Source organism: Lolium rigidum, chromosome 1, assembly GCF_022539505.1.
Source record: "Lolium rigidum isolate FL_2022 chromosome 1, APGP_CSIRO_Lrig_0.1, whole genome shotgun sequence".
NCBI classification, from domain to species: domain Eukaryota; kingdom Viridiplantae; phylum Streptophyta; class Magnoliopsida; order Poales; family Poaceae; genus Lolium; species Lolium rigidum.
Window position 1 is genome coordinate 256,353,271 of NC_061508.1, and position 12,238 is coordinate 256,365,508.

The 12,238-nt window shown below is 41.7% G+C and overlaps 1 pseudogene; it reads left to right on the plus strand.

Annotated features, from left to right (window-relative positions):
• The first annotated feature begins 3,552 nt into the window (after window positions 1–3,552).
• On the plus strand, window positions 3,553–11,098 carry LOC124692860 (annotated as a pseudogene).
• The last annotated feature ends 1,140 nt before the right edge of the window (window positions 11,099–12,238 follow it).

Consider the following 12,238-nt stretch of genomic DNA (forward strand, 5'->3'; position numbering starts at 1 on the left):
AAGGAAAACAAAAGTTGGAGCACTTCACGAGTTCCAAATAGGCAGACGCACGCCAAGCATCTCGCTTTCTTTGAAAATGATAGTATTCTTTTCTTTGAAGAATATATTGGTCAAGCTACGGTGATTAAATCCATTTTAGACAGATACGAAAGAAGTGTTGGTTGGTTTGGGGAAGTGCTCAATAATGTATGGTAACCAATGTTCTCTTGATGCGCAAAGCGAAATTAGGGAGATTCTCAAGTATGAAATCAAGCCAATTCAAAGAGGTTTCAAAAGCGAACTTGTGATTGGACTGAAAAATATATGACTTTGATTAAAGTTGTCTTGCAATCTCTTTCAACGTATGTGATGGGTGTGTTTAAGATTCTAGCTGATTTGACGGAGGATCTCTCTCATATTTTTCGAGATTTTTAGTGGAGAGATGAAGAAGATAGAAGGCGTATGCACTGGATGTCGCAGAAAAAACTGACCCGACCAAAGTTCCAGGGCGGAGTGGGCCTTAGGGATCTAAAAAAATTCAACCGCGGGCTCTGTTAGCACGCCAGGCTTGGTGGTTAATTCAATTTCCAAATAGGTTATGTGCATGTTTGCTTAAAGCGAGGTATTACCCGTCAGGACATCTCTTGGACATGGCATTTATACATAATGACTCTCCAGCATGGGAAGGAGTAGTTCATGGCTTGGAGTTGCTTAAGAAAGGTGATATTTGGAGGATTAGCGTAGGAACTAGTGTCAAGGTTTTTCGTCATAATTGGATTCCTCGTTCAGATGCACCTAAGGCTCTTGGGAGGAGAGGTAATTCGAGATGTCGTTGGGTATCAGAACTTATCGATCCAGTTACAACGACAGGGATTGAAAGTCTAGTCTAGGAGTGCTTCTTACCCATTGATGCAAATGCTATCTTAGAAATCAAGCTTCCTAGTAGACAATGTGACGATTTTGTTGCTTGGTTTCCTGAAAGTAATGAAATTTTCTCGGCAAAGTATGCTTACCGTCTTGGACTCCAACCTCGTCTGAATGATCTGAGGAAAGGACAGTCGTGTTTTTGCCTGGAAGGTTGCATCGTCGACACGGGCTGTACATTCAGCATTGCACCACCGTATAAATTCAGGAGATCTATATGTGTCATTTGTGGAGTTGAAAGGGAGGACACACATCATGCCCTAGTGCGTTGTACAATGGCAAGAGCATTGAGACATGAGCTGCGAGAACACTGGACCTGCCTACTGAAGAGGGTTTTAGTTTAGATGGGAACGAATGGATCTTTCAGCTGATCCGCAATGTACCAAAAAAATGAGAGCATGAATTATCTTCTTGTTATGGCGAATATGGCATCATGGCAACAATATTGTCCATGGTGATGGCAAGGCAAAAGTGTCGGCTTCGGTACCATACATCTGTATCTATATGGAGTCATATACATCGGTAATTGGAAGGTGTTGGGATATGAAAGGTAAACATCCGGCTACTCCTGATCGCCAGATGGCGCACCAGATCAGTCGAGGTGGTTTGCCCCGACAGAAGGAGATTTGAAGGCGACTGTGGACGTAGGATGGTACTCGTCAAGCAGAAAGGCATGCATTGGCATTGTGGTACGTGATCATCGGGGCTACCCAATCATCATGGAGTGGAGGTTTGTGCCATGATGTGCCAGCGTAGTCTAGGCAGAAGCTTTAGCATGTTTGGAAGGGTTGAAACACCTCATTAACCTCAATTGTCAAACTCCTATACTCGAGGCTGATTGTCTTCATGTTATCAAACAGCTGGTGCACGTATAGCGAGGGCTAGGAGTTTTTAAAGATTTACTCGCATATTAGAGTATCGATAGTTGATCACGTAAGTAATTCTGTGGCGCATAGGCTAGCGCAGTCAGGCAAGAGTGGTATTTGTGGGAGCTATTATGTCTCAAATCCAAACTTTGTGGAGTTAGTTCAGAACGATTGTAATATGTTGCCTAAGTAATAAAGCTCATGATTCCCCTTTGAAAAAAGAAAAGTGAGTGTAGAGGTAGAGAGGTAAAACTAGGAGGTTATGGATTATATGATAGCATAATGAGTTGAAACAATGGAAATTTGAATCTCCACAAAAGAGCCGTTCAAAAAAAATCAGCCGATTGACCAAATAACTGATGGCTACCAATTAACAATTTGTTCAACGTTGCAAAAGAGAAGTCATTGTGAATTAATGCTGCATGTCCTTGACACCATAGTAGCTAGAAAAGTAGTAGTAGGATGAACCGAATTGACTGGGTCTTGCACGGTAGAACAACGAGGGCTAGTATTTTCGAGATGTGGAAGATCAATATACTTTTCACCCCATAAACGAACAAGTGCTACTAGTGAATACTGGTGTGAAGGCGGTTTGGTTTGTTGCTGAAGTCGTGTGGGTCCTGGCCGCTAGCGACCAAGGACCAACCAACCCAACCGTGTCGGCGCCATCTGTTGCGCTGCCTGACACAGCACAATAAACAACCCATCATTTCCGTTACAAAAACATATACTAGTACTAAAATAACCGGTCAAATACATTTTTTAAAAATCTTGCATATTTTTCGCCCAACGAAAAGAAAAAGTCCAGAAAGATAGGAACAGCTCTGCAGCTAGCGCGTGGGCCCCGCCGCGCGCGGGGTGGTGGAGGACGAGTATTTCTTTCGTGCGCCCATCCCCTCTTTCTCCACTCCGTGTCGTCGTCGTCGCCTTCGTCGTCTTCGTCCGCCGTTCCGTTCTTCCACGCGCGTGAGCTCAACGCTACCGGCCCAGCCCCCGCCCATTCGCGCGCCCGCTCCTCCGGCGAGTCCAGCGCCGCCGAGCTTCGTCGCCCCTCGCGGTAAGTCGGAGCCCCGCCCGCCTTCCCGATTTCCGGTGATTTTATTTCGCTGCTGCTGCTGCTGCTGGGGGATTTTTGGATTCGGTATGAACTCGGAAGAACACGCGTAGATAACCAGCTGTTGCTGCCGGAGGAAAAAACGGGGTTCAGTTCAAACTTTGAACTGGGGATTGGGATGTTTCCGTGCGTCCGCCGTGGCGTCCGGCTCCAGCCGTTGCTGACCTGGACCCACGCGCTACGACCCAAAATAAAATTTCCCCCAATTATTTCCTTCCTTTTTTCTTCGTGGGGTTTTGGTTCTGGTAGCACTTTACTTTCGGATCATCATCATCATAGGGACAGCCTGTCTGTCGTCTGGCCTTCGGATTGATCGCCGCGCTTTGCTTCGATTCCAACTACTTGTACTACTACTTCCTTCGTTAGGATTCAGTTTCAGTTTCCGAATTCGGTTAGCATTTCACACGATCCGAATCTAGCGCGGTTCGATTCCAATCAACCTCGTGAGCCATGGATACATTTCATGTTTCGACTTGGTTGCCTTGGGATTGCGTCTAGTTTTTGTTCTGCCTGTCGGTTGCTTTGGTTTTTTGTATATTGACCCAGCAATTTTCTTCTTCTTAATTAACGGCGTGCTTTGCTGAACTGGTCAGGCGAAGGCGACAGCCAAACCGGAAGAGATCTGAGGCCCCGCAGCGAGAGGGGAGGAGGAGGAGGAGGGAGGCGGAGCAAGGGCATGTGACGCCCGCCCTCGTCGCAGGCCATGTGCCCGGACATGAATCCACTCCCTACAACGAGGTTAGTGTTTGCTTCCCAGGACTCGATTGCTCTGAATTGCTTCACCTTTTGTTAGATAATATAGTACTGTACAGGAGAATTCTGTCCTGGATGCATGCCGCCCGCGATTTGCTTAGCCCTTAATTCATCAGGGTCTTTTGTTCAACATGGAAGTCCCTTTAATTTTATGTTTCTGGTCTTGCACGCCTAGAATCTTGGTGTCCATTCCTCCACACCAACCCGACCCGTGTTGGGTAATGCTGAAGGAAGATATTTTTGTTCATCTGTCCAGTCAGCTAGCTAAGCATGTAGATATTTTATTTGGACCACCTAGTTCGGTAGATAAATGCCCTTGAGGCAAGGGAAACTATCTCACCAGGTATTTTGTGTGCTTTTAAACATTCTGTTCTGAACCAGTCATCTTCTTTTGGTGCTGACAGGGAAGTTGCATCCGAGGTTTTAGATAATAATCTTAACCATCACAGCCTGCATGATGCCGATCATATGCGACAGAACGGGAGCAGGAACCCTGCTAAGTCTAGCAGCAATAATCTGTCCGCAGGCGACAATGTCTCCCCCGACGCCTCGTTGCACAAACATGACGATGTGAGCCGCGATCCGTCTGCCGCTTCTGCTGATGACCGCTCGAGTAGGTCTGGTGATGACTCCGATGGGGCTGAAAGTACCAATGGCAAAAGCAGCAATACAGACCCCACAGGGCTTGAAAATGATAACATCTGGATTCCACCTGAAGCAGCAGACAAGGGAGACGAGACTGAGAGTGTTACTGGAAACATTGCTTATGATGACGATGATGATGATTGTGGTGATGGAATAAAGTGGGGGCAGTCAACTTTTCCAGCCGCCGGTGAGGAACACGAGGCCAGTCCCAGTCCTACGGACGAACGAGAAAACGCGATGCTGGAAGCCATGAATGGGCAGCTCAAGATACTTGTGAGTCGCTTTCTGGCCTCTGCCGGTATACCCTTCGAAAAAGGAGAGAGCAGTGAGAGTTGGCTCGATATTGTGACCTGCTTGTCGTGGGAAGCTGCACTTCTTATCAAACCTGATGCAAAAATCGGAAATGAAATGGACCCTGGATCTTACATTAAGGTCAAATGTGTAGCATCTGGTACTCGATGGCAAAGGTGAAACATCTGCTAGCTGAAATGTATTTTCAAAGATGATGCAATTTCTATTTACGTCTTACGTTATAAACCTTCACCTTCTAACTCTGTTTGCAGTGAGGTGATAAAGGGACTCGTCTTCAAAAAAAACACTGCGCATAAGCACATGCCTACCAATTGTCACAATCCTAGGCTGCTACTACTGAAAGGAGCACTTGGACTTTCTGGTGCTGGTTTATCGTCGTTTAACTCAATGGATCAGGTTGGAAATTACATATATACACATGCTGACATTGATTTTCAGTTCACTTTTGTTGAGCAGAAGATTGAGACCTTCTATTTTGTGCCTTTAACAATTAGGAAAAAGACCATCTGGAGAGGACTATAAGTAAAGTAATGGATATATGCAGTCCCAATGTTATCATGGTCGAAAAAACTGTTTCACGAGATATACAGGAACTTCTACTAAAGGAAGGTTGTACACTAATTCTTGATATGAAGCTCAGCCGGTTGCAAAGAATTGCACGTTGTACGGGTTCTCCCATAATATCATTTCCAGAAGTTTTGGATAACCCGAAGCTGAAGCAGTGTGACTACTTCCATACTGAAAAATTCGTTGAAGAGCACAACAGTGCCAGTGAAGGTGGGAAGAGACTATCTAAAACATTAATGTTCTTGGAAGGCTTTCCCAGACCATTGGGTTGCACGGTATGTCTGCTTAACTATCGTTACCTGTATGGGGCATTTATACAGCTATTTCAGATTATTTTTTCTTTTTTTCTCTAAGATTTATGTTGGATTATTTCTTTCTTATGAAAGCAAAATGAAAATAGATGCTAGTTTTACTTATGTCTATTCCTCCGAAAATTTCCTAGTCAAGACTTGCCCTTGTATGAAAACCGGACCCATACCCAAAAGTTATTCTAGCTTATTGTCGATGTGTCCATTACGTTGACTAGTTATTAAATCTTATAGTTGGCATGTATACTATACGTGTTCTTTATTTAAGTGATTGAGGCTGTAAGATTTTATGTTTTGACTTTAGAGGGAAAAAACAAAGGTGTCGACATACTTTTGCAAAACATGAGAAAGGAGCTGCCCCTCGCTTATATTTTTGTAGAGCATGAAAACATAGAAGATGAAATGCTTGGTTCTGTGTTTTTGGTTTCGTTTCATTTTGGTTGCTAGTTTTCTTTGTTTTCTAGTCCCTTTCTTTGGTTTTGTTTGGTAGGTCTCCTACTTTTTGTTGGATAGTTTTTTCGTTCATGACACATTTTTGGCTTTGTAGGTTGTCTCATAAGAAAATGACACACATTTTGAGGCATTTAGAGGAAAAAAACAGGGCATATAAACCTTGGTAGGAGCTGGGTACACTTATGGTGATTTACAAGTAAAAATGGGTTTTGTTTGTGCTGAGCTCCGTAATAGCGTCATGTGTTTTTAACTTCTATCTATTATAATGAGTGAATTTTGATTAATTGCAATCCATTCCATGCATACTAATTAGTAAGTAATATCCACTTAATAGATAGATAGATAGTAAGTGATAGCTATATTAGTGTTTCATGTGTCGTGAGGCAGCGCACTCGAAAGCCCTTGCACAAAGGCCTTGCCTCTGCCACGCTGCTCACCCTGTGGATGCTCTGGAAGCACAGAAACGATTGTGTCTTCGAAGGCGTGCGACCCTCGGTCCAGGACCTTGTCTTGCACATCAAGGACGAAGCGGTGTTCTGGGCCAGAGCTGGCGCTGGCGCTGAAGGGCTCCGAGTCTTGCTGCCACAGACCTGGGACGTTCATTAATTCATATCATGTATCTCTCTTGTACCTATTAGGACTTAGGAGGATTGTAACTGAACTTCTATCTTTTCAATGAAATGAAACGCAAAGGTTTTTTGCGTTTTCTCGAAAAAATATATATTAGTGTTTCATGCATTGCTGAATGATCCGAGCGATAATGGTACTTTCTCATCCAGATATTGCTACGGGGAGCAAATACTGAAGAACTGAAGAAAGTCAAGCAAGTCATGCATTACACAGTCTTTGCAGCATACCACTTGATCCTTGAAACATCTTTCTTTGAAGATCAGCGGGTATTCTTAAATGATAGGAATGCTTCAAAAGAAAATTACTTTGCCACTATGATAGGGCCATCAGCAATTGGTTATGATACTGCTGTTACGTCTGGTGCTATCCCTCTGTCACATGATGATTCTCCAGCACTTAGATTATACCACGCCACTTCGAATATCTATGCTGATGGGAAGAAAGCTCTCAGTTGTTCAGATGTAGATGCTCCAGTTTTAATCACCAATAGTTCTTTGAATGAACTTGCAGAAGGTGCAAATATCCAGTATAGCTCAACACCACTCCTTCATGCAGGAAGGCTACCACCACCAGTCTCAGAACCATTAAGAAAATTTAATGATAAGTTACGCCATCAGAACATTAATTTACCTGTGACATCAATGCAAGAGACAACTGATAGTCAAATAGAAGGCATGGTTCAATCCGGGGAAGAAATTATTAGTAATGGATTTCATGTTGGGTCAAAGGTGGAAGAGTCTGCAGTTCCCAGTGAAAATTTGGATGACACAGAAGATCTCTTCAAACAAGAAAGAACTCAAGATATGTGTGAGAAACACGATGAATCATCCGCTGTGGCAGAAGATGTGGAATACAGTGGCAAAGAGAACGTTTATAACAAAGATCAAGTTGATGATGCACTTGATTCGCATAGTATACTGATTTTGATGTCTAGCCAATGCATCACAAAGCAGGGTACAGGTGACCAGAGCCACCTGTCCCGTATAAAATACTATGGGAATTTTGACGTTTCCTTAGGGCGATACTTGCAAGAAATTTTGCAGAGTCAGGTAATAGCAGTTCATAACATATAATATTGTCCATATATTTTTTGTTCTTTTTTACATTGAATATCATTTTTTTGTTATTAGTGTAACTTAACTTGGTTCTTATGATTCTTGGCTCATAATGTTCATTTGTAGCAGAAACCAAGCTGTTCCTCATGTGAGGCTCACATATACTCTTATACTCATCAAAATGGAAATTTGACTGTTCAGACAAAGCAACTTATGTCCCAACATAGTTTACCTGGCGAATCCGAAGGAAAAATCTGGATGTGGACTAGATGCTTGAGATGTGAACATGAACAAGGAATATCTAAATCGACTCCAAGAGTGCTAATATCATCTGAAGCGCGCAATCTCTCCTTTGGGAAATTCCTGGAACTCAGTTTCTCAACCCACTCTGCAGCCAGAAGGTTATCCATATGTGGTCATTTGGTGAACAGGGACTGCCTGCGCTTTTTTGGGTATGCTAGATTTTTTGTTTACGTGGAATGAATGTAATTTAAGTAGACACGGTCTTTGGCTGCCTCTGAAGTGCATGCCACCATTTCTTGTATATTATGTTAATGATGATTTCTGTTTCATACTGACTTCAGGTTGGGCTCCAAAGTTGCAAGGTTCCGTTACTCATCAGTTGAAATTTACACTACCTGCAAACCACAACCCACCCTCCACTTTGACAACCCCAGCAAAGAGAATTGGCTTGAAGAAGAGAGGAGACATGTATGCCTTACTCTCTCTCTCTCTCCCAGTACCATTTTGTAATTGTGTTCATTACATGCATAGTAGTAATATGTTCCATTTTTCAAGGTTCTTGCTAGAGGTATGACACTTTTCTCTGAGATAGCAAGCTTACTACAACACTTGAAGAATCGATGTCATGATGTGGTAATAGCCAACTGTGGCACATTTCTACCTGTTAAAGACTTCTCTGAACTCGAAGAGTTGTTAATAAAAGACAAGGCCGACTTTGAGGTAGGCATCCATGTCTTCATTTCTGTTAGCCTAGGAATTTGTAATGTCAATGGGTTTGTTATTTTTTAAATAATTTACTGGTTGTTGTCTGTATTGTCATGCAGGATTCACTAGTAAAGACAATCAATCAAAATGGGAGATCATCTTCATCCGTGCATGAACTTATCAATATAAATTGGTCTTATCAGGACATCCTACTTGAACTTTATGCATGGGATTGTCGGCTCCATGATCTTTTTAAGTGTAAACCTGCTAGACAAGGAAATGCTGCTAATGTCTATGATCCTACAGACACCGTTAAAAAGATTTATGGGGCCAGCTATGAGCCTGACAAGCAAATTGACAAATTGACGCGCGAAAATACTATGAAAGCTGATGGGGCAGCTGGGACCACCGAGCACACAAGCAACAAACTTGGCATTGATCATAATCAATCAGATGAGATTGCAGCAACCTTGCTTGATGATAGTCAAGAAGTTGGGAACTCCGAGCTTTCTTACAATGGGGCTAGTAAAGATGGAGTATCTACCATTGGTCCTGGTCAACTAGAGGTGGACAGCACGACACAAACCCAGAAATTAACTTCTTATGAAGTTTCAAATGATACAGAGCTCCAGGGAAATGGAGTACTGGTGCATCCAATTCCCATGGAGCAGGAGCATTCAAGCACTCTCCACAAGTCCAGAAGTTCTGATTGGGATGATAGCGAAAGATGGATTTGGAGTTCATTTCGTGAGTCTCAACTGGCTTACAGGAAGGAAATTCAAATTGGATGTTTGGAGAAATTTGAACTTGTTAACCATTATTCTCCATCTCATCTATCCCCCTTGTTTGAAAAGCATGAAGGAGACTCTCCTCAGTTCACGGTTGGCCCTGGTGGTCATATTTTGTGTGTATTGGAGCATGAGGTATCTAGTATAATAGCTTGCGCTCTTGCCATATCTGAGGAGCGTCGTCATGATACCATAATCATGAAAGAGGCAGATGATGCCAGGGGGAGCATACCAAAACAATGGAGAAATCTTATAGTCTTCTATCTGAAAGTTCTTTTATTTCATCACCATGGTCATCTATTGGATCTTTAGACTCTGAAGCAAGCTTTTCATCTTCTATTTCATCATATTCATCTGGTGACCTTTCGGGTTATGATACCTCGCCTTTATTGCCCTTGGTACATCCAGAAATAAGTGTGAACGGAAAAGTAACTCTCAGACGCAAATATTCAGTTACTTGTTTATATGCTGATCAATTCCATCTTCTTCGAAAGAAGTGCTGCCCATCTGAACTTGCATATATTACTTCATTAAGCCGCTGTAAGAGCTGGGATGCTCAAGGTGGAAAGAGTAAAGCCTTATTTGCAAAGACACTGGATGATAGGTTTGTCATAAAGCAAATCAAGAAGACAGAGTTTGAGTCATTCATAAAATTTGCCCCTGATTACTTCAAGCATGCTTACCATTCTTTAGACACTGGGAGCCAAACTTGCCTTGCTAAAATATTAGGAATCTATCAGGTAGTTTACTTCAACAACGAGAGTTTCATTTTGACTTATCTCTGCCTGTTTATTGAGTTTTCATAAAACTTGCCCATTTCAGGTCAAGAAAACGAGGCATGGCAAAGAGATAAAGATGGATCTGATGGTGATGGAAAATCTTATGTTTGGGCACAATATTTCTCGGATTTATGATCTTAAAGGTTCTACTTTTTCACGATACGTCACGAACTCAAATGACCCTGACACTGTTTACTTGGATCAAAACTTTGTTGAGGACATGGGTATTTCTCCAATCTATATTGGTGGAAGAACAAAGCATCTCTTGCAGCGTGCAATCTGGAATGACACATCTTTTCTCACTGTATGTATAATGTATATCTTACAAATTCAGGTAATCATATTTCATATGAGTGTATGTCTTAACAAAATTATTGTACTTGCAGTCAGTTAACGTTATGGATTATTCTCTGCTTGTGGGAGTGAACAAAGAAAAGAACGAACTTGTGTTTGGCATCATTGATTATTTGAGGCAATATACTTGGGACAAGCAACTGGAGACATGGGTGAAGACTTCTTTAGTACCAAAGAATGTTTTACCAACTGTGATTTCTCCTAAGGATTATAAGAAAAGGTTTAGAAAGTTCATGGGCAAGTACTTCCTCGCAGTTCCAGATACTTGGAGCCCTGACAATTCTTCTGAGTCACACAAATCTTTTGGTCATAGCAATAACAAGTTGGTAGAAGCCCATAAGGATGATAACCTGCTTCAGCGTCCAATTCAGGCTGATGCTTGAACCTAGTTCTGTTCAGGACTCCTTTGACAGTTCTTTAAAGCCTATCCATTTATTTTTGTTGGTGGCTGATTTTAGCTTTGTAAAATGGTGTGCATATGAAGGTCTCACTATTGACCTTTCCAGAAGTTTGCAGCTTTTAGGCAGATTTCTGGGGCAAGTGAGCACAGTACATGTACCTATACAAATGTAAATTGTGAATTCACAATTATTATAGTGAAATTTACGAAGTTGATATGATTATTTTACGTGATTACGTTACTCTGTTCCAAATTATAAAACGAACGGATTATAATTTGGAACAAAGGTAGTAGTTCTTAGTAATGTTTGACACATCTAACTGGCTGGGGTGGAGTTCACTCACTGTTCAAATTCGATCAATTTGATTAGTAGTCTTCCGTCATTACTTCATTATAGTTGCTGACCTGGAAAGCAAAAGGACCAGTTAAATGCTTCCTGATCTTGCTGAAATGCACATTTGTTTGTTAGATGGACATTATCTATTTACAGGTATGCCACCAATCACTTTTTATTGCCATGCATAATTTTGCAGACCGACTGGTATGATGCATACTGCTAATTTTCTTTTATAGATCAGTTCAAATATCATTTTGAACGGGTGAAATCAAGTAGCACACTTGTTTGCTCTGATAGTGTTTATGGATGTTGGTGTTAATATGCATTTATACCCAAACTCTCCTACGATAGCAAAAAGACAGTATAATTTATCATTTTTTTCTTTTCAGGAAGTATCATGAAGTAGTGCCTGGTGGAAGTATCATGTTAGAGCTTATACTGTTTTTTTTTTCCATGGTCAGATAACTGATATCAAGAGCTTTGCATCTGATTGCTAATATGTAACACCTAGTGTGTGCTGAGTGTTCGTAGCTCTGAACACTGAAGACTGAACATTGTCAAGAAGAGACCACGGTGAGTTAATTCCGATTAACCTTCCTATTTTGCTGCTTCTGTGCAACTCACTTACTAGTTACTTAATACCATGTTGTAATCGGTTGCACATTGCTTATGCAGCTATAATCTTGTCAGGATCTATTTTATAGTTATTTGTCTGTGGGGAATGTAGCGATTTGTTGATAATGCATTCCAACAGTACATTCTTATCTTTTGTTTGCATTGGAGATACGGAAACCAGTGTGCAGCATGTGGAAAGGTGGTTTATAAAGTTAACCTCATTGGTCATGGCCAAGAGTTTCCATGCTCCACGGTAAAAAAAGAGTTTCCATGCTCCCTTCTAGAGTCGTAAGTTTGCGTTTATTTGTCACTGATTGTTTGCTTTTAAATTATAAGTATAAATTATATTGTGTAGCTGGCTCTGCAGCCATGCTGAAGTTTGGAATATTGACAGTCTGAATGTACACTTCC